Source organism: Marmota flaviventris, chromosome 9 (assembly GCF_047511675.1).
Source record: "Marmota flaviventris isolate mMarFla1 chromosome 9, mMarFla1.hap1, whole genome shotgun sequence".
Taxonomy (NCBI): domain Eukaryota; kingdom Metazoa; phylum Chordata; class Mammalia; order Rodentia; family Sciuridae; genus Marmota; species Marmota flaviventris.
In genome coordinates this window covers 39,308,078-39,335,409 of record NC_092506.1, presented here as the reverse complement: position 1 = coordinate 39,335,409, position 27,332 = coordinate 39,308,078, and the positions used below count along the sequence as shown (strand labels likewise).

Below are 27,332 nucleotides of genomic sequence, written 5' to 3'. Positions count from 1 at the left end.
TTTTTTAGAAAATATGTTAAGGCTCAAATAAGTCATTTGTCCACAGTTGTAAATTAGATTGGACACAGTTCAGTTCTGATTCCAAACACAAGACTCTTTCCCAGTACTATTCTCTGCACACATTTGATTACCCATATCTTTCTTGCTAGAGCCTCACACATTGTACATTGAAAAAAAAAATAGAATCATTTGGCTCTTTTCCCTAGGAATTAGCTAAGAGAAGTTTTGTTTTGTTTTGTTTTTTAAGAAGTGTTTTCACCCTATTACTAAATTAAGATTGTAATATCTGGGGTCTATGATGTTTTAAAAGTGATGAAAAGTTTGAACACTATCCTTTAAAAATGGATATGCTAAAAAAATGGTGTTCATGTGGTTTTAAGCATTTTGAAGTCACAACGAAACCCACAGTTGAATTCTAAATTAAGAACTAACTTCTTTCCCCACCTCTATGATCACTGCTGCCACTGTTAGCATTTATATTGCAGGAAGTATTTTGAATGCTTCATGCTTGATGTACAATCTTCCCCTAAAAAGCAGCGACATGAGATTATTAAAATTAATATTTTAATTTTAAATGTGAGGAAATCATGCTGTAGGTTGGCTTGTCATCAGCACTTCTATTCCAAAATTATAATATCTGAATCTCACCTATACTCTCCTTTTTCTTTTATTTTTGTACTTATTATTCCAAATAATCTATTAAAAGTTGAATTCTAAGTAGTTTAGAAATGATCCTCTAGAAACCATAGTATTTGTATTTGTATGCCTATGGAAAATTTTCCTGTGTTGCAAACATGCTTTTAAATCACTGATGTGGTTTTACTGAGAGTGATCTATTTTCTGGAACAGGACTTACCTCAGTAGTTAAATCATTTTGTTCTATTTTTTTATTATTATTTTTATTAAGAAACCATCTATTTTTATAGATGCTAAGCCTTCCCGGCTATAGTGATTCAGATATTATAAAAATGGTTCCAAATATAATCAAGTCAGGTTATGAATCATTAATATCCCAAATTGCATGTACTGCTGAAGTTAGCACTATAATACAATTCAATATTGATGAGGAGGAAATTCCTTAGGCTTTTGTCTTTATGGAATCTCTTATCCCTGCTAAATGATCATTACAAATGTTCCTGAAGAAAATCTGATGACTGATCCATTTAAAGGTATCTTACTGTTAAAACACAATTACTTTCAAAGAAAAGACATTTCCATGAAACTAACAAAGAACTTAAGACATTCAACACTTTAAGGGTACTTTTGTGTGACAGTCAAATTATCACTGCTCAGTTTGTTCTTGTCTGGTCTTTCATAAACCAAGGGAAAGAATCAAAATGATAGTGACTCAAAATATAAATGGAAGTGAGGATTTTTTCCTTACTTTTGATATTTGTTGATACAGCCTAGTGATATAATTAGAGTTCTTTTGAACTTAATCCATTCCCTAAATTTCAATATTCTTGATTGACTCAAATATCATGGCATCTATTTCCTCTCATATTTTGACATAGAAAGAGAGGAGAAGTGGTTCATGGTCCCATTTAATGTTTCTGATATGTTGATGAAGACTACAAATATTCCTTAATTTTAAGTGATGGCACCTGAAATTTGTGACTGTTCCAGGGAAGGTGTGGTATATTTTTCTGAATATATTTAAATGGCAATCTTATTATTAAGCAGCAGAGTCTTCAGGCTCAGGATCTGTAGACTGTGCTTAAGAAACTCTTAAAAATCAGTATCTTTCTTTTTATTCTCATTCTTCCTTCACATTTCCACCCCTCCCACTCTTAGGATTAAAACAGAGAAATGTTTATTCAAATTCAGGACCAATGTCAACATGCTCTGTAGCAGGACCAATGTCAACATGTTTTGTAGCAGGACTCACTAGAGAGTGGTATAACCTTGCATATGAAAGGTTTGATGTATAGCAAATTGTTTGTTTATACCAAATCATATCTAATTGTGAGCTTTGTTGAAATTACAAAGACTTTACAAAGATTAGTAATAAAAAAAAACATTAATGAGTTGCAGACAATAAAATTATCTGTGAAGCTTGTAAACAACACCTATACACAGGCCTCTCCTCCTGAGATTCTGATTTGTGACTCTACACTGGAAAAATTTAATTAGAATATCTGGGGAGAATTAGAACTCAGTGTTTTTGCTCAAGGTTAAGACAATGAGGTTAAATGATTTCCCCAAGTCTAGCAAAGAACTAAATGAATAAGAACAGAGAAAGCATATCTCTAATGACTTGATATTTAGGTCAAGGCCCAGAACATGTCATTTTAATACATTATATTGTAAACCTCATTCTACCAAGAGCCATAAATTTGCTAACCAAAATGTGAATGCAACATTATCCAAAATACTCAACATTTCTGCACATGCATACTTGGCTTCATAGGACTTAAATGCAATTTTTAAACATAATTATATGGATTATTTATTGCAGAATTGTCACTGGGTTTAATCTACCTCTGTTTTTTTTTTCTTTTTCTCTTTTTTTATTATTAGTTGTTCAAAACATTACAAAGCTCTTGACATATCATATTTCATACATTTGATTCAAGTGGGTTATGAACTCCCATTTTTACCCCGTATACAGATTGCAGAATCACATCAGTTACACATCCACGTTTTTACATACTGCCATACTAGTGTCTGTTGTATTCTGCTGCCTTTCCTAATTTTTTTCTTTTTCCCATATTTTTATTGTTGCATTGTACATAATGATGGGATTCATTGTTATATATCTGTACATGCACAAAATAAAACAATATATTTGACTAATATCATTGCCTGGTATCATATTAAGAGAAAAAGAGACTAGTGCACTAGATTTATCTTTGCCATATAAGCATACAGTAATCTACAAGCCAAGACCTTGGCCCTCTCTGGGTGCTGGATGTGCCAGCACCTGATTCTTGGACTTCTCAGCTTCTGGAAGAGTGTGAAATAAATGTTTCTTGCTTTAGTGATCTACTCTATGAAATTTTGTTACACAAGCCCAATCTGAGATCAATTTAAAAAAAAAAAAAAAAAAACGAAAGGTGAAGTGGCAGTTGATGGAATTCTATGGACTGAATGACAAATTATATATGCTTTAAAATTGTTCTCTTTTAATACACTTAGTTTTTCAGAAACTATAACACATTTACTTTAAAATCATTTTCAGCACCTCAAGAAAGAAAATCTACTCCAATTGACAACTAAACAATTGAAATAAATTTAAGTGACTTGAAGTCAAGAATATCCTAAGATCAAATGGCACTTTCAAATTGACTAGCACATTGATATTATATGCCTTGGCTTATAAGCCTTAAACCTGTGAATGAATCAGGGATGCTTAAAGAGGCTAAACTCCCTGTGAAAGTATTAATAGATGGTGAGCAAAAGGAACTGATAATGAAATCTTTCTGCCTCAATAGGATATCTTGATTCCAAAACTTGTAATAGGATGATAAAATATCTCCCTGAAGATTTTGTAGAATATGAATATCAGCATAGTATAAGTAAACTAAATGAATAACAGTAAATAGCATAGTATAAGTAAACTAAATGAATATCTGAACCTCTTTGCACATTATCAAAATGAAGGCATAGAGATTAAAATATCCATTGTTGTAATCTAGAGTGTGCTAGTTAAACTTTAAAAATGTAAATATATGCTATAAATGCTCAAAATTATTGAAAATAAAATGATATGGAAATGATGATATAATTAAAAATCACTGACTAATATTTGTAATAATTACTAAAAAAATCATAAAAACGATATTTAAGACAAAACCAATTATTGGCTATGTCCTTACTTAATATGAAAAAACACATATCCCAAGATGATATAGTAGTTCTAAGCACATATGAATCTAAGAAAATATCTTTAAAATGTATGCAGTGGAACAGCTAGAGCAGCTTTCGAAGCAACATATTAATCTAGATATTAGCTAGGTCAATAGGGGAAAATGTCAGTAGAAATGTACACAATTTTAGCAATGCAAACAAAATGGTTAATTTAATAAGCAAATGTTTAACTCTGCACTCCCCAAATTAGTGAATAAACAAATCTTTTAAACTGCGAAATAAAACTGATAAACTACTTACTTACGTTTTCTGAACTTTTTTTTTTATAAGCATGTTTTTAGTTTATACCTTTATTGTATTTATTTTTATGTGATGCTGAGAATCAAATCCAAGTGTTTCACCCATGCTAGGCAAGTGCTCTACCACAACCCAGGTCCCATGTTTTCTAAACTTTCAGCTACAAACCAATAACAAAATTTTATTGCTGCTGTTTAGAAATAAACAACTCTAAATAACTCATTGGTGAGAGAGGACACAATAGTGACACATGCTAAAAGTTTAAAATTTAGTATAATAAAAATGCTACATTAGGATTGTTATAATGAAGCTGTACAAATGATTCAGTGAAAAGGAACATTTAAATTCTTATATTAAAAATAATAATGAAAATATTAATGATCCAAATATCCAACAGAAACCTAGAAGAGAATAGTAAATTGAACTCAGGAAAACAAATAATAAAGAAAAAAGGAAAGAGTGAAAAGCCAGAAAACAAGGAAATATAAATTGATATATATATATATAAAGATCTATTGAGACAGATTTTGAAGCTGTTGGTGGAAAGAAGTATGAATAAAATAGTTAACATTAAAAACAACAAAAAAGAGAGATGCAAATATACATGTCAAAATGTACTAAATTATGAAGTAAGAGAATACTGTGAAAAAACTATGACAATGGGTTTTGCCCTTTAAGCAAGAGTGAATGTGGCTTTTAGATCATTGTTACTATTCTATTTCTTGATATCTGTTTATTATACAGGTGTATTTGGTTTATAAAAAGTTATTAGGATCACTAAAATTTATGTCAACCTCTGTATATGGTACCTGCATCAGACAAAAAAAAATGTACTTAAAGACCTAAGTAACTAACAAAATTTTGTAGGTTACTGGATACAGAATCAATATGTAAACTGCTGCAAGAATCAATGGTTCTTCTGTGTCCAAATATAAATATTAAGAGAATATTTTTAAGGAACATAGTATGTAGATGAAATATAGTAGTAATATGGTGTTTCTTTAGAAAGGTGTTTTGAAACTATTTCTCACAGGAATTATCTGAACCTCTTTGCACATGTATTGCTTTTGTTGATCTCACCACTACTCTTCTCTCCAGCCTCTTCTATCCTTTCACCAGTACTTACAAATCACATGGTACTTTCAGATCCTACAACGCGACATCATAGTACTGTCCATGTGACTTGGTCAACACAATTATTCTGTTTGAAAAGATGCATAATCCTTTGTCAATTTGGAAATTGCCTTCTATTCCTTCTGATTTAAGGGGGAAATGTGTGTGTGAAAGGCCATGCCTGATGCTTTTCCTCAATTAGTCTGTGCGACATCTTTTGTGTTATTGTTGCTCTTTGAAAACAACTCCATTAAAGCCATTTATATTACCATAATTTGTTTTCACAAATACTTTCTATCAAATCTGAAGCATTTTTAAGATCAAGAGACATGCAAATTTTCATTTTTCCCCTAGATTCATTACGAAGTTTCATGCACACAGAAGTTCATCTCTCTCTCCCTCCCTCCCTCTCTCTCTCTTCCTCCCTTTATATATATATATATATATATATATATATATATATATATATATATATATGTATTTGCTGAATAAATTTTCTTAATCATTCAATGTAAGTTTGATTTTACATATTTGAAGCAAGAAATAAAATGGTTAGTTGACTTACACATGTCTAATAACTAGTAAGGGAATGAAAAAGAACTGGTCACCTAACCTTCATTTAAGAATCTGACCAACCACCACACTGTCACACCAAGTGCACCTCATAAAGAGGACTATTTTTAAAAATGTATTGCTTAGGAATGAGCTAAATTTTATAGTGTTTAACAATGAGACAGAGAGTATCAATGATAAAACTCTATGAACTGCCCTTGACAGAATTGTCAAAATAGCCTCTCAATAATAAAATCTCTCCAATGGTTTATCATTGTATTAAAATCTGGATCACTTACTATAGTTTGTAATTTTTGTTTTCATGATCTAGGTTACTTCACAAAGTGGCACTTTCCCACTCTGCTGCTCTTAAGCAAACAAACAAACAAAACAAAACAAAACAAGCAAACAAACAAACAAAAAAAACCCTTATTTGTGATGTCATACTGAGTCCTCTGCCTAGAATGCTGTCCGCCACATGTCTCTTTCTCATCCTTTCTCTCCCCAGTAAGAATTTCTTTGAAATGCTTTCCACAACCACCCTAGGCAGGTTTCCCCCTCACACAGCAATTTGTTACCATTACAACTTGTTTGTTTTCTTTATTGGAGTTAACCTGGTTGTATATTATTTTTCATATTGCATACTTGTTTATAGTCCATGTAGCCCCTCTCCCCTATCCACTGGAATATACTATAAAATTCTGGTGGATAGTCTGTATATACTTGTTGTTCACAAAATCATATCAAGTATTGAGAAGTACTTGAATTCCTATGATGCATCATAGGGATTCAAAAAATATCTGTAAACAAGTAATATCATTTCCATTTATTTCAATTATTTACATATTAACAGTGCTATGATATCTTAGTCTGAGTCAAATCCTCTTGTGTGGAATCCTGACAATGTTTTGTTCCAGGTGCACACTCATAATACATTGTTTTTCTTCCTGTGTCTCATGGCATACAATTTCTTTTTTTAACTGACTGTGAATGTTAAATCAATGTTATTATACATAAAACTTTTAGAATGGTACTTAGCACAATATGAGCACCTGGTACAAGTGTACTATGATTATTTACTAGCATGAGCTATATTCAGAAAATGTCCATTTAAATTCCATTTTTTGGAAGTCATTTAGTGTGTACCCAGGTATCCCAACCTCCGAGTCCTATATCTTCACTATATCTTAAAAATTGTAAGCTAAAAATCCAAACATATTTAACAGATATTCATATCACCTTAGTTAGCCACAGTAATTTTATGGTTATCTTGATTAAAGTGCAGCCTTGTTTGGGAACTTGAATCCAGAATTCATATATCAGATTCAAGTGGTCTTTCTAGACCCCTATAATGATATACAGATTCCTTTGTGCAAGTATTTTTTTTTTTTTGAACCTGAAGAAAAGACTCATAGCTTTTATCACACATGCCAAGGTGTCTCTCATATCCAATAACTAGATTTTTTTTTTCCAGAAAGAAGTAGGAAGTTTCACAAATCCCCTACCTAAATTGACTTTTGCAAATCCTCTGAGAACAACTTCTTCAGAGATTAGCGTTCAGTACACTGGGAATTTATCCTTAATATAACAACTATTTTCCAGTCCTCCTGAATGTTGTCATTTAAGCTTTGTTCACTTCCCCAAATGGAAAATATAATTGTCTTTCTACCTTACTTCTTTTTCTTGATAAATTATAACCACTCTAAAAGAGATGCTATCTGGTTTTAAAGATAAAACTATTATTTTTAAACAGCATAATAGTTTCCCAGGCAATTCAAGTAACCTAGACAAAGTTGTTGTTTGTTCTCACTGGGAGAAAAAAAGTTTCTAAGCAGATGCTATCATCACATCTAGAGAAAATGAAGCATAAAATAATGTCACATTTCTATGTATGCCGGCGTGAGTTGATTGTGTCAGCAGGAGCATTTGGAAAAATAGAAGAGCTGTTGCCCAATATGAGAAACTTTAATGATCCATTTAAAGTTAGAAAATATTGCTACAACCTTGTCTTTTGAGTGGCAATAGGTCTGTGAACAATGTAGTTTCTTAGTGTTAGGCTGTGCCTGTGAAAATCAGAGCAAGTTATGGTATGAGTGATGCTGAGCAGGCACTACTTGAGGGAAAGGAACAAATATCTTGTAGCAGCAAGACAAATACCAGGAAACCTTGCAAGATAGCTTCAGGCCTTGTCTGACAGTCCATTCTTATGCTTCATCATTTGGTTTATCCCACCCTTGTTCTGATATATAATGTTTCAGGGGGATATAACACACTTAAACATCAGAATAACTGAACTCAATTACATTTTTTGTGTTTTGTTATAATTTACTGTGATATTTTTAATTGACCTTCATTCTCAGCCTGTTAATTAGCCAGTGTAGTTGAGGAAAGATCTCTTCTTCCCTCTCATAAATAAATTTATGAATGTATAACCAAAGACAGATTAATAAGAGAATAATATAAAAATTTATTGAATGTAATTGCATATGACAATATTATGCATGCTATTATAATTCAAAGGACACAAAGTTTATTATAACTAAAATAAAATAGCATTAGAAGAGGAATAATTTGAAGTAAACATAATGGATTAATTTCTGCTTATTACAAATCATTTGCTATTCACTCACCATTTTTATAGAACTTCACACTTTTAATCACACATCACTTTTCTTGAATCTCTTATCAAGCATTCTATACCCACCCTTACCCTCCATACTTAGTAAGCTGCTTCTCCTCATTCATGTAATATAGAACTTTGACATAGTGTAGGCGAGATATTTTTAAATTTGGATAATATAATAGGTTGTATCAGAAAAATATGGAGATTATATATGCATATATCCCCCTTAAACATCAAATATGGGCAATTTTTTTTTCTTTAAATAAGATACAAAAATTGCCAATAAGCACACAGGAATGTGTTTAGTGTAATCATTCATTACAAGTGCAAGGCTGTGAGGGAATTGGAACCCTCAGTGATTACTGGTGGAAATGTGAAACAATGTAGCTGATTTGCAGAACAGTTTGGCCATTCATCAAAATGTTAAACATAGAAAAACCACAAGACTCAGTAATTCCATTCCTAAATATATATGCAAGACAAACCCATGTTCACCACCAAACTTGTATATGATTATTCTTAGCAGCATCTTTTATAAAGCTAAAAAGTGGACACAAACCAAATATTCAATGAATAGGTAAAGAAAATGAGGCATATCCATAAAATTAAATATTGAACAATAAAATAGCTGAAATATCTGATTCATGCTCCAGTGTGAATGAAAACAAAATGCTCCTGCATTAAGAAGCCTCCCACAAAAGATTGGATGATTTCATTCATATTATTAGAGCAGGCAAGTCCATACAGTCAGAAAATGGAATAGAATTTTCCAGGCAGGAAGGAAAATCAGGGAATGGGAGGTGACTGCAATTTTCTTCTATTCACCATTTTAGTCATAAAGAGCAAATAGCATCCTAAGTAAAGGTCAGGAAATTCTCCCTGCTGATGATTGTTCTTCTAAATTTATATTCATATTCTGACCAGGGTATTATAGTTATGAACCGGTTTATACTGGTTCATAAATTTCACCCCTCAAGACAGAATTGAAAGTGATAAAAATGTAGCATCACCATCCAATATCAAAGTAGTTTCCACATTAAAAAGACAAGATAGGGGATAAATAGCAAATGTTTACTATGTCGCATTAAACAATGATTTTCAAAGAACTATATATTTGTTCAAAAATCTCATACTTGTGTATTGGTGGTATAAGACTTGAAATCAGAATTTTTTTTACCTCCTGATGTATCTATTTCCTTTGATTCTGCATTTGTTACTAAATGGTGTGAAGTACTAATGCTGGTGGTTAGGATAATGATGTGCATTCTGGCAAACATCACACTCAGGTAGAATTATAGTATGACAATTAAAGGTAATATTCTTGGAGTAAGAATAAGCTGAGTTAGAACAAGTTTGCTTTATAATCCTCTGTGTGACCTTGAAAATGTGGCTTATATTATCAACAAAACCTGACATTCAATGCAAGAAAAAAATCTTAGAAGTTGAAAAGTGCTTCGTGAGCATTAACCACGTATGTTCATTTGCTTGTTTTTGATAATGCTATTGTCTTAGTTTTAACATTTATAAGGTAGAACAATTTAATATGATTAAAATATTTGTCAAGAAGTTTAAATAAACTGTACATATATACTCAATTTCTTCATTACAAATATTTAGCAAATAATGAGTTTTTTTTTAAAAATTAAAATATATAGAGTCCAAGGGGCTGTAGCTGTAGCTCAGTGGCTGAGTGCTAGCTTCACATGTATGAGGTACTGGGTTCGATCCTCAGCACCACATAAATAGAAAGAAAGAAACTGTCCATCTACAGTATGTGTAGATGTGTGTGTGTGTGTGTGTGTGTGTGTGTGTGTGTATATATATATATATATATATAGAGAGAGAGAGAGAGAGAGAGAGAGAGAGAGTGTGTGTGTGTGTGTGTGTGTGTGTCCAAGTCTTTTACTGTTCTTCCCTTTTACATAGGCCTGTGTGGGCACAGCAGGGGTAGCATAGTTTAACATAATGTCCTAGGGTTATCAAAAAACCACCCCCTTCTGCCTACAAAGTGCTCTTGTTCCCTCCTTACATGCCTTTGAGAGCTTCTATTAATTCACACTGAATATCTTCATTATATTTTCCAGTAATTATTTTGAATAGATAGATTGATAGATAGTTGACATACACGTATGCATAAAAACAGGTTGAGCATTTTAATCTGATAATTCCAAATTCAAATTCTAATTCTCAACCTTAATTTCCACATATAAGAGAAATCATTTGTCCTTTGAGATTCTGAGTTTGGCTAATTTCACTGAGTATGATATTCTCCATCCATTATTTTACAGGCAAACACCATAATTTCATTCTTTTTATAGCTGAGTAGAACTAGTGTGTGTGTGTGTGTGTGTGTGTGAGAGAGAGAGAGAGAGAGAGAGAGAGAGAGAGAGAGAATATCACAATTTCTTAATCCATTCATCTGTTGAAGGTAATCTGAATTGATTCTATAATTTATCTATTGTGAATTTTGCTGCTGTGTCAGTGCAATATGCCAATTTTAGATATTTGGAGAAGATACCATGGACTAGAATAGTTGTGCCATAAGATGGTTCGATCCCTAGATCTTTGAGGAGTCTCCATTCTGCTTTCCAGAATGGTTGTACTAGTCTGCAATCCCACTAACAATATATAAGTGTACCTTTTTTCCCATAACCTCACCAGCATTTATATTCCTGATCATTACCATTCTGACTGGAGTGAGATGAAATCTTAGTGTAGTTTTGACTTCCATTTCCCTAATTGCTAGAGATCTTTTATCATTGTTTAGTTATTTTGTTTGTTAGTTTTGTTTTCATCTATTTGTTGTCCATTTGTATTTCTTCTTTTGAAAATTAACTGTTTTGTTTTTTCTTCCATTTTTTGATTGAGTTATTTGAGTTTTTGTTGTTGTTGTTAAGTTTTTTTTAATTCTTTGTATATTCAGGATATTTATCCTCTATTGGAGGAGTAGCTGGCCAAAATTTTCTCCCTTTCTGTACTCTCTTTCTTTATGCTTTTAACCATTTTCTTTAGTATCCAAAAGCTTTTTAGTTTGATAGCATCCCATTTACTGATGCTTGGTTTTATAATTTGTTCTTTGGGCTCTTATTAAGGAACTCTTTGATGACACCTATATAATAATTTGTTGACCCTATTTCTTCCAGTTATTGTAAAATTTCTGGTCTACTTACTGAATTTTTGATACATTTTGATTTGAGGCTTGTGCAGGGTAGAAGATATGAGTCTAGTTTCTTGTTTTCTACATGTAGCTATCCAGTTTTCCAAACATCACTTGTTTAAAAGGCTTTCTTTTCTCTAAATATATTTTTGGCAGCTTTGTCAATTATCAAATAGCTATCTGTATGTGGATTTGTATATGTGTCTTTTATTCTGTTCATCTTCATTTATTTTGATGCCAATACCATGGTGTTTTTGTTACTACTACTCTGTGATATAATTTTGATCAGATATTGTGATGTCTTCTCTTCTTTATTCTTGCTTTAGTATTGCTTTGGCTATTCTGGATTTCTTGTTCTTTCAAATTAATGTAAGATTTTTTTTTCTAATTTTTGAAGACTGTCATTGATAATTTGATGGGGATTGCATTAAGTCCATATATTTCTTTTCATATTATGTGAATTTTGACAATAACAATTCTGTATATCCAAGAATATGGAAAGTTTTTCCATCTTCTAAGTTATTCAATTTCTTTCTTCAGTGTTCTATAAATTTCTTTTACCTCCTTGGTTAGATTAATCCCCATGTATTAAACTCTTTTGAGGTTATTGTGAATGGGATAATTGTCCTGATATCTTCCTTGGCTGAATCACTTTTGGAGTATAGGAAAGCTACTGATTCCTGGATATTTATATTGTATCCTATACTTTGCTAAAGTCATTTATAAGCTCTAGAAGTCATCTGGTGGAGTTTGGGGTCTTTTAGATATTAAATCATATGGTTGGCAAACAGACAGTTTTAATACTTCTTTTCCTATCAAATGCATATATTTTAAATTGCTTTTTATTTGTACCTTACAATCCTCTTCAGATATTGTTATAATCATTAGTCCATTGTTCTCTTGATGTCCTCTTAAGACTATAACTAAACAGCTCAGCAATATATATGGCTCATAGAAAATTGAAATAATCGAATGTGGGTAATTTTCTATATAAACACTACACCAAGAATGTGAGTAAGGTGTGGTTTCTTATTGAAGTTTATAGTAACTTCCATAATAATCTGGCAGACATGGGCCATGGGAAACATTCTGAAATAAGATGTACTAAGAGGAAACCTGCTCCTAATTTTCAGAAACAAAGCAATAACTGCCAATTTTATTAATCTTCTCAGTAATATACATAAGCAACCATTTTTTCTGTAAAACAGAAAAACTGCTTATAAGAAGAAATGTGGTAGAAAATGCTTATCAAATATGACTGTGTGCAAAGCACTGTTCAACACACAGGGAGAACAAAAATCAGTTACCAGCCACCCTAACATATATGTCACTACAGTTGGAAATCTAGATATGTCTGCCCCCACACTTGGTAACATGATAAAATTGAGGAAGTTGTTTGGGTCTTTGGAAATCCAGGAAGATTTCATTGGAGTCATTATCATATTTTTCTAGGCTTTGTAAATTTAGTAGAATTTCAATTCATAGAGAAGTTTGGCACATGAAATAATGGCAAACATATAATATCAGTGCTTAAAAAATGCTCAGATTAATTAGAACCTGAATTTGCCACTGTGACAGAAGTTTAGTGGGAGATGGGTCTGTTCACTCTGAAGTGTAAATCTGCTGCTAATAGCATCAATTCCAGTCTAAAAACTGTTTCCCAGGAAAGCAGGACTCTTATAAGAGATCAATAATATAACTGGACTTCAAAAAAAAAAAAAATCATTAGAAGAGTTAGCAGGCAACCAATTAGGTGATAGAGTATAAATTTTAAACCACAGTCTTTCTTATTTTTCTAAAGGTAAATTAATAAAAGGGTAAATTTACTCCAAAGAAAGGAGAAAGGAATCCTTCCATGAATGCATCTCTTGCATTTTCCTCAAATAGAAATACAAGTTTCAAGAGAATAAGAACTTTGATGTATAGTGTCCAGGGATTTATCAGATATAATTTTCATGTTCATGATGATTTCACTTATAATAGCTATTCAAGGTTTTTTTCATATTGTTCATTTTGACAACATTTCAAAAAAACATTGAGTTTAGTGAATTTATTTATTTGCACATCACCCCAAATTTTAATTCTTGTCTCACCCTTGCTTCTATCAAGCTTCAGAAACTGCAATAGTCAACCTTTTGTTAATGGTTAATCTTATGCTACATGTGGCTACAGTTCCCAGGTCTTTGAGTTTCTGTTGACAGGACTAATTAATTTTCATGGAGCTCTAAATGCTCCTATTGTGCTTATGTGTCCTAGGAGATATGGCCTTGGTGCTTCTAATGCTCACTGTCTTTGCTTGTCAAGGAACTTGGGTCAAGTTCTCAGGACTGGGAGAAATTTCTAGGCAATTTGATATTTTCTTACCTCAGATGTTCTTTCCAAACACATACTGAGACAGAGGGTAAAGGCAGTATCAGTTCCTCTACTTACCTACATCAGGAGTTGTCAGACTGTGAGAGTGAATCAACTAGGTATTTTTAAATGCAACTTTGGTTCCACATTTCTCAGTATTATGACTCATCAGTTCTGATACGAAAATTCTGAAATAACTTTGTAAACAAGAACCTGAGGTGATAATTTAAAAGGTGATGGTACTCTGAGAAGTATGAATACAAAAAGTAGATTTTCGTGGACAGGATCTTTAAGAAATGGCTAGACAGACTTTTCATTAAGTCTGTCTAGCCATTTCTTACACAGAGTGTCTCAACTTCCTCCTCCTAAACCTCTGAGACTGTCATCATAAGTTGAACAAAATGCAATAATCTAGATTTGAAACCTACTGAAAATGGAAGATCATGCCATCATGAGCACCTGCTTGAGGTCATCTGATTGTAGTGTAGTTCAAATTACACACCTTTCATAAGGGATTTTAAACTTTAGTACCACTGGCATCAGATAATTCTAGCTCCCTTGAATCTTTATGTTTCTATCTCCTACTTCATGATAACTCATCTCAAGCAGATTGACAAGTTCTCATCAAAGGCAGATTATCAGTATCAAAAATCATGACTACCAAATTAAGACTTCCTCTTAGATGTAAACAGAAGTACAGAAGAGAAACCAATTTGGGAGAATTATGGAAAGAGAATGAGTAGCCATCCAAAATTGTTCTCGTGTAACAGATATGATCAATTTGACCACACATCTCTCACCTTTTTTCTTGGATATCACTGGAACTAACTAACCTCAATACTCAGAGATATTTTCAACTCTTTGAAAAGGCCTTCAATTGGCAGTTTTGAGAAACAGTTGGGTAATTTGAGCAGATGTAGGATTAAAAATATTCTCCCTGACATATACTGGTAAAGGGAACAAAATGACATTTTAGATTGGAGAGGGTAAAATGCTACTGAGGTTGGGTAGAAGCAAATAAATTAGGATCACTTAACCAAAAGCCAAGTATTTCATTGATCCCCTATGCAAAACTGATATTTCTTCCTTTCGTATTTTTTCAAGAAACAGTCCCACTGTTTCCTTTCCTAATATAACTCTCACACCTTCTTTTTTCGCAAACTCATCTGACACATTTATGTGTCCTTCTCAAGTGAAGGACAGACAAGACTGCACATCAGCACAAAGGGCTGTTCTTTCCTCCAGTGTTGCCTCAAAGTGATTTTTTTTTCCCTAATGAAACTTCACAGTTCAAATAGCTTTGTGATCCTTAAGCCACTCTAGATTAGGTTGGAAACTTTTCTAAATTTCACACCCTGTTCATTCTAAGCTCAGTTTCGATTTCTTGTAGTGTTTACCTAAGTTAAAGTTCCAGGCTTCCACTTCTTCAGAAGTTAAGCACCTGTTGGTTTATACTTGGATTACGCCTGTTTGTGTATTTAAGAGAAAGAAAGAGAGACATATAGAAACTGAAAGACGTCTACTGCAATCTTCAAGATACAGCCTAAATTTGTCAGCAGCTTCCCCTGTCTTCCAGCAATATCAATTTTCTCTCCTCCAGATCACCATAAATCCTAGTTAATATCAGCATCTAATGTTGCCATGTCAGTAGTATAGGTTTCTCAAACTATTTTTATATTTTTCAATGCATTATATACTGGAAGCATGCAGATGTCTCACTCATCTGTATATTCCAGTTTCAATCACAATGAGAGTTGCACAGCAGAATCTCAGTAAATGGCACTGGAAGCACATAGGAAAAGGGAAATTTTGGCACAATGCATCTATCCTGGTATCTAAGGCATGTATACTCTGTGGGAAATTTTCTCTTAGAACTTCTCCAAATACTTACAGACAACAGTGTCTTTTAGTCAGTTTTTTTGTCTCTGTGACCAGAAGGCCTGACAATAGTAATAGCAGGAAAAGTTTATTTTGACTCAAGGTGTCAGGGGTTCAGTTTATAGTTGGCTGACTCCATGGCTCTGGGCTTGAAGTGAGGCAGAACCTCATGGTGGAAGGATGTAGAAGAGCAGCTCAGAACATGGCAAACAAAAGCAAAGCAAGAACTCTGCTTACCAAGGACAAAATATAAACCCCAAATTCATACCCCTAGTGACTTAATTCCTCCAGCCACACCTCAGCTCCCTACAGTTACTGCCCAGTTAATCCATCAGCAAATCAATCCACTGATTACATTACAACTCTCATAATCAGATTACTTCACCTCTGAAAATTCTTGCATTGTCTCACATAAGAGCTTTTGTGTGACACCTTATATCTAAACCATAACACAGTTCTAGGAAGAGGAATTAGATATTCTAAATAAGCTGAAGGTAACTCTGAACATTTTCCCATCAATTAGAGGAAAATGAGAGAATTATGTATACTACCTCCCCAGAATCAGTAACTGTCATTCCTAATGAGATAGTTAGACAGGAATCACAGATTTTAATAAAAGCAGCAAATGATATAAAAATTATAACAAATGGGCTAGACCTGATAGACAAGAGAAAGTAATAATTAGTGTATACTAATCTTGCTTGGGTACAATGTGCAATCACCCATAAGAATGAGAAAATTTGTGTTCTTTTCATCAAGAACATGATCCTATGAGTAGACTATTTTGTGTATTTATATTGTCCTTTATTAGTACTAAGCAACCTAAAACTTATTTTTAAAGAATTGGTCAGCTTTTGGCTTTTGAACATCCAACTTACCCACTCTTCCTATAGGCATCATTTTCCTCCATCAGAAGACTTCTCCTATTGGTTATTGTCTTACTGCCTTCTGCTTCTGCCCTTTTATAGAGACTGAGGAAGGACAGACCTTCTCCTATTCATCTACTTGCAAATCTCATCACATAAGCCTTACCAATTATACATTTTCTGTCAGAACTTTGAATGTTTGCATAATAATTTTGAGGATACATTGAAAGCAGCCATAGCATAATCTTGATCATTATTCCTCTGCCCAGTCTCCTGGGATCCCAGGGGTAGTGGCTCGTCTCCAACCATCATCTTAGAGTTACCCTATATTATTAGAATCTGTGAAAACACACACACACACACACACACACACACACACACACACACACTTCTTTTCTTTTTTAGATGACCCACATTATTTTGTTTCCTGAGGCCAAGAAAACCAACTCTTAATATAGTGCCCTGATTTTAGTGTAGACTTGACTGAAGAAAGATGCTTTAAAACTTTGAAACACATCATAAATATTCTGTGGGTTTTATGATACTTGTTAAAAACATTTAAGAAAATGTTTGTATTTCTATCTTAATCACAACAGTTACAGAAGTCTGAAGAGGATTTAGCTTGGATAATATTTTTTTAAATAAAAACAATATAATTTGAGTTTTTATATTGATCACTTCATTGGTAAGACATTCAAGGCCCATAATCTCTACTAGTGTCCCAGGTCATGATCCAAATGCAAGGAAAACCACAGAGAACTCAATCACCATTGTATGAATATGTATCCATTCGCTCTCCATTTTGTACTGGAAAATATTTAGGTTGCTTTCATTTCTATATTAGTATAAAATATTAGGTAAAGAAACATATTTTTTTTCCTGAGCATGTATTTTCCTTTATACTGTATTTAGGTTCATTCATTAAAATTGACAATATTGAGTTGCCATGTAGTAAGAATTACAAGGTATTTAAATAAGTTGGCAAATTATTTCCCAAAGTGTTATCCAAATCTCTAATCTCTTCAGTTGTGTTTAAAAATTTCTTTTATTATACTTAGAATTTTCCTGATTACCTCTAATTTTTTAAAAAATAAATTTGATATAAAAAGTATCTTATGAATTTAAATTACATTTATTATTAGTGAGGTCATCTACCCTCATTTCCTTTATGGAAATGGGTGAATATTGACCTTTAACCACTAATATAGCCTTTTTTCTGGCTATCATTAGTCTCTTGGCAATTGTGTGATCTCTCCTATAGAGTTGTTCCCAACAACCAGTCATAATGTACCTTATTCCAGAGAATAATTCAGTTGTTAATCTGAATTAATCCCTTTGGGCACTTCACATTGAGTTATCAGAAAGGCTCTTTTAGGGAGACTGATTTTCAGTGATGTAACTTCTAGTCTGTCTCGGATCAAGCTTTCTTTAAGTCAGGTTCTGATATGTCCTCAAGCCAAGGGCAAAATTTTATAAATAGATTTAACTGCAGAATTATTTGTAATATTTTTACTCCTAGAATCTCAGACAGCCAGTATTCTCTACATTTAAAAATGTTTACCAGACCTGGAGAAAATCTTTAATACAAACTTTCATGAAGTTGATGGAAATATTTATTTAAAGAAGGACTAACCCACATTTTGGGAATGAGCTTCTATGTGCAATGTACCACACAGATACTTTGTAATTACCCCAAACTAAGATGATGTCATAAGATTATCTTTTTCTTTTACAATCCAACCTTGCTATGGAACATGGAAGCCATTAGTGATCTTTGACTCCAACCTCCATATAGTTTTCTCCTTTTCCACTTTTCCTTCTGTTTACCCCCACCTATCTCCAGGCCCCTCTCTCCCATCCTCTACTTTCTCCTTCCTTGCTATTTATATTGTCTATATCTTATCCTTTCTTTCTATGAGCAGAAACCATCCTTCCCCACATGATTCTGCCTAAAGCTATCTTTTTCTTACATAGGAGTAGTTACCACCACAGGCTTTTCTCAGTATTGCATACAATTGCTGAAAATTCACCTTATATGCCAGTGATTGTCTAAGTCAGTAGCATTCTAAAGGAGTTTTGTTCCCACTAATATGCTCTGCTCAATGTTTGCTACTAATTATGGGTACTTATATCCATCTGGAACAATTTCACGCTGTATTTGCTTGCTCTATTTGCTGCAGTCTCAGCTGTACACCCTAATCTAAGTACTTTGTTCTCTGCCCTCATTGTAGAGCTCAGTAGTGCAGCTATTAAACCATTCAGGGGGATTAAAACATTTTGGCGGATTAAAAAGCATATTTAAAATGTTAATTACCTATCAATTTCTTAATAGTCTTTTCTTCCTTCATGTTTTTATCACCCATTTTAAACTTACCCATAACCGAGAACAATTTAAGCCTAAGAAAGAAATAGAAACACATGGATCTTTTCAATACATCAGAAAACTCTTTATTTTAGGAAAATCCTACACCCTGCAGGTTTTAGTTTACACTTCAGCATAACTGACATATGAATATATGGCATATGCAAAATTGTGTTTTTTAATATTTCATAGCTTGCACATTCATTGCTTCCTTTTATGCCCACACTAACATAGTGTAGAAGCAGACATTACAGATGGAGAAACTGAAGTTTAGAAATGTCATAGTACAAAAAAGCCAATGGTGACAGCTTGTGAATGGGAGACTCAGAACTGGACCATATATCTTGTGAATTCTGTTCCATGTGTTTTCCTCTATAACACTGTCAAAGATGAAATGAAAAGCCTTGGTTTTGACTGAAAGAAGAAGGATATTAGGATTTTTTTCCCCTTGTTCTTGTCTAATCATCCAAGTCCAGGTGCACACTGCATGAGCAGATGGAAATAAAATTAAGACAGATGTGATGACAGTTCATTCACAGACTCTAATGCTTTCAAACCCCAGTGCTAGTCTAAAAGCACAGATCACAGCAGGCATACTGCAAGAAAAAATCAAATCCAGGCACAGAACTGTACAAGTTGTAGGTCTTCCAAAAGGATATAGTATTTAGTGATTTCAACATCCTACATCGCTCTTAAATTCCTTATGAGTTACTATTTTTCAAATGTTAAATTTAGAAAAAAATAAATATAAATGCAAGATCATAGATCATTTATACATCAGAAGCCTAAGATAAGTCAGAATGGAAGAGCAGCAAACACTTGGATCTTTGTATTCTATGTGAATTTTAGCATCAGCATTGTGTACAAAGCCTAGCTACGTTCTTAGAACAGCTCAGAAGTTACAGTTCCTTCCCTCTCTCTTCCTTCAGGGTGATGCTTTGAGTTTAAATACACTTTGCATCATTAATAATTACTAAGCTGAATTTCTGGTTGGGATAAATTGCAGAAGCCAAGGAGAGAGGTGTCAAAATGAACCTCATGGGTCAGAGGTGGCCAAGCTGAAGCTCAGAATGCTGAAGGTGATGCTCTCATGCTCATTATTTTTGAGACAATTGCAAGAAGATGAAGAGCACAGGTCTGGGGCCAGATAAGGATCTGCTTGCCATCATTTCCTTTTAAGAATTATGGGACATTATGCAACTCTCTTGATCTCTCTGAGTATCAGTTTAGTTGGTCTATTTGTATAATAGGAATACTATATCTATCTAGCCAACTCACAGGGATGTCAAGATTTTATAAGATAATAACTGTGATAATAACAATAAGATAACTCTGTTTTCAGTGATTTTATATGTCTCCCTCTCATAATGTTTGAGTTCAATGTCGGGTACAACAGAGATCAGCAATCATAAAAGAAAAGAATTACCAGCAGATACTCTAGAACAACATTGTTAATGGGAAAATAAAGTTCTGGTAGAGAAACTCTGAAAGAATAAAAACCTCTCCATTTGTCTGTCCAAAGCTCTAGTAACTGCTAGAGGGTAAGTCAAACTCCTTCGGTTTGCATAATATTCTTCTGAGAGCAATGCTAAAATGCAGGTTCCTGGGCCATGTGACTCAAGATACTGATTCACCTGGTCTGGGATTCTGATTTATTATTAAGTACCTCAGATGACTTTTAGGAAAGTGAAAGAAATATTGACTTAATCCATCGATGATGCAGCTGTCTTTTACCAGATGGATAATAAGTGCCTTGGGAACAAAGACTAGAGTTCATAATTAATTGATTTCTGCAGACTTATGGGTATGAGGCACTTAGACAAATGTTTGCTGCTGAAATGGTGCTTCTTCTGCATTCAGCAATTAACTTTAGTACTAAATATTTGTTGTTCTTCCAGTTTTTACTTTCTATTTTCAGTTAAGATTGGTTCCAGCCTGGCGCAGTGGTACATGTCTGTAATCCCAGCAGCTGGGAAGGCTGAGACAGAAGGATTGGGAGTTCAAAGCCAGCCTCAGCAATGGCAAGGTGCTTAAGCAACTCAGTGAGACACTGTCTCTAAATAAAATACAAAATAGAGCTTATAATCTAACTCAGTGGTCAAGTACCCCTGAATTCAATCCCCAGTACCCTCCCCCCCAAAAAAAAAAGATTGCAGGTTCTGAATTGAGTTGAGAAAGAGTTGTAAAAGATTAATAGATCTCCCCAAATAACTATTCTTTCAGTTCTAAAAGACTCTACTTCTAGTCACGCAAATTATCATCCAGAACAAGTATTTCCCAGCCTCCTTTGCAGCTTCTTGGGGTTAAGCACCAAAGGTCCCAAAACAGGTATAAGAACACAACAGATGTCATCACCTTTCAGATTGCATCCAAAAGGAAAAAAAAAAAAAAAAGAAGTGTTTTTTGTTTTTCTTTTAGTTTTCTCCTCCTTTGATTGTAGATTGTGGACATAGAGATGAGGATCAGACCAAAGAGGCCAGGAAATAACATAGAGGTGGCAATACATACAAGGATTCTATCTCTTCACACTTTCAATAAACAGTCCCAACACTCTGACTTTCATGTCAGGAAGTCAGCGAAAGAAAGGAACTTCTATCTGTTTAAGACTGCTAATTTGGGATCCTGTCACATTAAGGTAAATCCAATTATTTCTAATGAAAGCAACAAGTAAGCCCCTAGATTTAGAACTTTGCAATATTATAATGTGAATGCAGAGCCTTAGTTATTTCACCTGCGAAATGCATATTACAACACTTTTCTCTTAAGACTGTTAGGAGACTCATAGGAGAAAAGAATATAAGAAGACTGCTCAAGGCAGTCTATGGTGAAAATACTTTCCTAAGGTGAACAGAGCAACTTAAGGGGAAAACAAAACAAACAAACAAACAACAACAAAAATCTATCTCCGACTCTTGGCTATGAGACTCCTCAAATGACCTCCAGATCAAAAAGCCCAAAGTGGAACACAAATCAGTCTACATTTGACACAAAAACCCTGATTAGTTTGCTGGGAGCCAGAGCCAGAACTCAACATCAAGCAGGAGCAATGCTAATTTCCAAGGCCCTTAATAATATCAGAGGGATATTTGTGATGGGGACATTAGAAAGTGATTCAGGTGGTTGGTTTATTATTCATGAACAGTGTACAGTGCAAGGTTTATGTTAAAGGCTTTTTCAATCATATCCCCATCATCATGATAAATAGTCCCATCACAATACTGCAGCCAGTAAGATTAATTGGTGTGCTTTTGCCCTACTTGAGAGGGCTGCTTAGTAATGATAGTAGAGTAGCATATAAAGGTAGTCATGTGTTAGTGAGATACTCTGTATTATTAAAAATCACCCAAAGTGGTATGGCAGAGATAAAAGAATGGAAATTGTTAATTTAGAATATTTGTAGGTGAGGTGAAATAGAGAGATTTTCCTTTGCTGTGAGTATAAAACCAGAAATGAAGTTCTCGCTAGATTCTGACTGTATAAATCTGAGACAGATTTTTTATATTTGCTTTCTATGTTGCTTCTTACACTTGAATGAGATGAAGAATCACCTGAAGTGCTTGTTAAATGTAGAAGGAGAGGCCCTTCTCTGAGTTTCTGAATTTAGTAGGCTTGAGTCAGTTTAGGCCTAAAAATTTACATTTCTAATGAGTACCCCCAGACCATGAGAGAGAACATTTTGAGATCTGGTGGCTTATAGAATGTCTGCACGGAGTGTGTTAGGTAAGCAAACATGTTCTGCATCAAGATCTCTAAGGGTTGTCAAATGTCCTCATTCTCTGTATCACAGATTTTACCTTGTAAATTCCTGGATGGAAAAGCCTGCATCTTTTTATCATAACTCTAAGGTTTTTCAGAGTTGGAACTTCCCTAGCTGCTTCAAACTGCTTTCTATTCCTTCACCCTGATATTTTTTTCCAGGCAGTAATGTGTTCTTTTGAATATATGTATGCTGCAGAAATGACTTTGTGGACATATAGGGTGGTGACAGTTGCTCCACATTGAGAATTTCCCCTAAGTTGAGTTGCCATGTGCCCAGACATGCTTTTTAGTCAGAGTCAGGGACATAATTTTATGAGCTTAGGCCTTGGAAACAGGAGTTCTGATGCTGTTCAAAACAAGTGGGGTTTGAAACTTGGCTTTGCTTTTCATTTGCCATGTTAACTTAAGATATTTCCTAAACTTTCCAAGTATCCTCCACGGGGTGTCATGTATGTTAACTCAGTTGAGCTAATCATAACTTAAGAGGTTATTTCAAGTCTTGAATGAGTTAATGCTGTTAAATTTCAATTATATTATTTTTCATTTAACTAAGAGATGTTAGGTTCTAATTTAAAGGGAAGTAAGAGTTATTTTTGATAAAGATATTTGAATAAAATGGAGAGACTACATATTGGTTAAAAAAGTGGAGGAAGAACAGAGGTCTTAACAAGAGAGATTTGGCAGTAAAACTGCGATATAAAGGTAGGTCTGAGCATCTCTTTGTCTCTGTAATAATTTGATCAGAATGATTCATGTGCACAAAGAATCATGTGCATTTACATAAGGTGTTCATGGCACAAGCTAGTACTCTTGACTTTGCATGCTCAGAATATGTGAACAATGACCAGAAAAATCTGAAAGTATCTGATGTTAATATCAAAATGCTTCAAATATTCAGAGAAGTATAAGCTAGCATACAAACACATGGTTACCCACCACATATATTCTCTTGCCAGGAATACAGTTTCAGAAGATTGATTCAAAACCTTTTGTCATATGATGAAAATAATAATCAATAGTTCCAGTGGAAATAAAAATGGAATAAAATATTTACTAATATTCATGAAAAACTCAATGAGACAAAGTTGCTACAAAATGCTTTTGTAAATATTATATTGAAATTATATAGAAAATATTTTATGCAGAGTTTATAAAGACCAAAGAAGGAAAAACAAAATCAACTGTATAAAATCTACTTATTAAAATATGAATATTAGTGAATATATATAAATAAGAATACATTGCTAAAATCCTCTTTATTCAGAGTGCTTATTTATTATTTATTTTATTTCAGTGAACAATAAAAAAATATTTGAAGTTTATGATCTGCTAAAAAATTCATTATTCCATTAGATCTTAAAGTCTTAATAATTAATCTCTTAATTTAGAGACTTTCAGATAGCTCTCAGTGGTGCAAGACCAGTTCATGCAAATAAAGGTAGTTTCATTGTAAAGATTATTGATATTTTTAATAATATCCATCTCTCTACTGTATTAAAACATATTGATATCACTTCTTAGGGAACATATTTTGCATTGATGTCCTGTGTAGTTGATTTACATGGTGAAAATCCTGTTTATTTTAATCTATTTTTATGTAGATTGTGAGATCAAATATTGATTTTTAAAGTAAAGTTGAACAGGTTTGTTTGCTCATGTATTTATTTTTACATTTTAAAAATGTGTGGTGTACAGTTTTAGACAGCAAAACTGATAATAGAATCCCTATATTTCTGGTCACCTCACCCCCATCCTTCTTCATGATTAATATCCTAGCCCAGAGTGGTATATTTATTATAATCAATGAACCTTTCTTGACACATCACAACCCAAAATCCAGGGTTTGCATTAGCATATACTATTGGTACTAAACATTCTCTCTGTTTGGACAAATGTGTAATGATATACACCCACTACTGTAGTATCATACAGAAGCAAACATCTTCTGTACTTCACCTATTCCAATGTCCCTACACCCTACCCTTGGCAATCATTTTCTGTCTCACTATCTGTTATGGTTTTCGATGTGAGGTGTCCCTCTAAAGCTCATGTGTGAGACAATGCAAGAAGATTCAGAGAAGAAATGATTGGGTTGTAAGAGTATTAACCCAATCAATGATTTGATCCCCTGATGGGAATAACTGAGTGGTAATCCAAGGGGCAGGGTGTGGCTGGAAAAGGTGGAATCAGGTCTTGGCTTTGGTGTATATATTTGTATCTGGCCAATGGAGTCTCTCTGGATCATTGTGCTGTGAGCTGCTTCCCTTTGCCACACTCTCCTGCCATGATGATGTTCAGCCTGACCTGGAGCACTAAAGAATGGAGCTGGCTTTCTATGGACTAAGACCTTTGAAACCATGAGCCCTTAAATCAACTCTCCCTCCTCTATAATTGAGCTGGTCAGGTCCTGTAGTCACAGCAGCAAAAAAGCTGACTAAAACACCATCTATATAGATTTATCTGTTTTAATATGTCATACAGTTAGAAACAAAATGTGTATAATTCAGATTGTCCTCTTTCACTTATTTATGATCCACCCATGTCTTTTTATGACTTGATAAGACATTTCTTTTTAGTTTTAGATAAAAATTTATTGTCTGAATGTGTCACAATTTGTCCATCCATATGTCTCCTGAAGAACATATTAGTTACTTGTTTCCAAAATTTGACAATTAGAAATAAGGATGTTATAAACATCCACATATAGATTTTTTTTAAAATGTAAACTCTCAACTTTTTTGGATAAATATCAAGACATATGATTACTTGATTTTGTTTTAATTTTTTAAGAAATTACCAATATGTCTTGAAAACTGGATGTCCAATTTTGTATTCTTGTTAGAACTGAATGGAAGTTTCTATTTCTCCACATCCTTGCCAAGAATTAATGTTTTCAATTTTTTGCATTTTGATTTTTCTAATTGGTATCCAGTGGTATCCACTATTGTTTTCATTTGTGATTCTCTGTTGACACATGATCTTGAGCATCAATATTGTATGCTAATACCTTTGTGTATTCATCATACATGGATCATGGGAGCATTTATTATTATTGTTATTTGAAATGAATAAATGAATTCAAAATGAATGAATTAATTAGTGAATCATAAAATGATTAAACTCAAAACCAGAATTCTGATTTTTATGGTGAGATTTCTGACATCACTAGGGGCTAAAATTGAAATGGTGAGAAGTAGCCTTTCCATGGAATGCTTCAAGATCATTTTAGGAGCAGCTGCATCCTCCACAACACTCAGAATATATTCAGAACACAGATGTTTCCTCCAAGATGGAAGTGCTCCTTCACATGCAAAAAATTCATACTGATATAACTCCTTTTAGGGGAGAGATTGTGTGTACCACTGGCGACGACTCTTCTCACAGCATGCCCACTCACTTGGAATACAGTTGCTATAACAAGGTTATTAAGTTTTAAATAACTAAACAAGGATATTGGAAGAACACTTGGTATTTAAAGTACATAACCAAAGACTTACAGATAACAAACTCGGGTTTAAGAAAAAGTAATAGCAGGTAAATTTGACACTAAATAAAGTGCAATTTAACTCTGTTGTCACACATTCTTCCAGCATCTCCTTTGACTCATCTGAACTTATTTTGTTTAACAGGGAAAAAATGAAAAGTTATCTTTCATTTTTGTCAGCTTTAAATAGGCTCATGGATGGTGAGCCGACATCTGGAAGAAGCCAGATGCCAAGAATTTAATATATCTCAATTTTTTTTCCATCCATTAAGTCATGTTGAATTCAGATTACTCTGTAATGAAGAGAAGTGTAACATCCTAGAGAACTGAATCATATTAATTATAGCAAACTATTTCCTACCAAAGAGCTTTAGAATCATTGAATATTTGATTTGTTCATATTTATAAATAATTAGAGTACTGTCTATTTTATTTTTGCATATATCTATGGAACACACATAAATATCTCATGTTTGAAAGTAAAGCAATCGTTACCATTTTTTTTTATATTTCCTCTACAGAGTTATATTAAATTACTTGTGTTTTTTATATATAAAAATCTTTTTTTTTCTACCTCATTCCAAGAGGTACTATTTGAAATTTTTTGTTTGAGAAAAATTAATACACTCTTTTTTAAGTTGTTAAAAATTTTATTGATACACTATGTTTATATATATATATATATATATATATATATATATATATATATATATACACACACACATTACTTTTAAATCATATATTAGTGGGATTCATTATTAAATATTTAAATGTGTGCACAGCAAAATTTCATCAATTTGATTAATGAGTAACCTGTCGAATCTCACAGGAGCTTCATGTTTGTCAAATGTTGTGGAATATCACAATATAAAATCAATGTTTTTTTGTATTGAAATTTAACACCGGGGAGGGGGGCTTTACTACTAAGCCACATCCCCACCACTTTTTATGTTTTATTTGGGAACAGGATCTCGCTAAGTTGCATAGGGCTTAAGTTGCTGAGAATGGCTTTGACTCACAATCCTCCTGCCCCTGTCTTCTAAGTCACTAGAATTACAGGTGTGTGCCACTCTGCCTGG

General features: G+C 33.4%; 1 protein-coding gene across 1 annotated transcript in view; it reads left to right on the top strand.

Annotated features, from left to right (window-relative positions):
- Luzp2 (leucine zipper protein 2) overlaps positions 1-27,332 on the top strand; it is a 286,032-nt gene that overhangs the window by 84,933 nt on the left and 173,767 nt on the right. The window lies entirely within an intron of this gene.